We start from the raw sequence: 575 nt of genomic DNA, 5'->3' as shown, positions 1-575 counted from the left end.
AGGAGGTTCCGGGGCGGCACGGGCTTCCCCTTTCCGGGACACAGCTTGGTCTCAGGGTGAACTAGGGGGCAGGTTAGGCCCCCCACCCCGGCCTAGAGCACCTGTCCTCCAGAGATTTCTCCCTGGCCTCTGGTGTTTGCAGGGCCCGCTAGGGGGACACACAAAGTCGGTTCACACTCTGGTCCTGCAGTTAACCTGAGCCCAGGCAGTGGTTAAGGCTAGAACTGACTGCACATTTTATCATCAACCCAGACCTCCTTCTGAGTACTAGCCTCTACATCCAGCAGGCTATATAGATCATGTCTTGGATGCTCCATAGGTATCCAGTGTCGGATTACCCAATAAGCAAGGTAAGCACGAGCTGATCTGTAGTGAACAATTTCACATTTTTTCACCCATCAAAGATTTTGCTTCCAAGCAAACAGGGGTATATGGACGGATAGATAGGTGGACAGGCTAAACAATTAGGTATGTCTAAATGGGGAGAGTATCCAAGATCATATATAGGGTTGGCAGACAATGGTCCTATAAGTTTATGTGAATGATCAGAATTCCCAGGTGTATAGTAGAGCTGA

This window comes from Orycteropus afer, unplaced genomic scaffold (genome assembly GCF_000298275.1).
Source record: "Orycteropus afer afer isolate SDZICR_OR568_19922 unplaced genomic scaffold, OryAfe1.0 scaffold00123, whole genome shotgun sequence".
NCBI classification, from domain to species: domain Eukaryota; kingdom Metazoa; phylum Chordata; class Mammalia; order Tubulidentata; family Orycteropodidae; genus Orycteropus; species Orycteropus afer.
Note: the sequence above shows the minus strand (reverse complement) of the source record.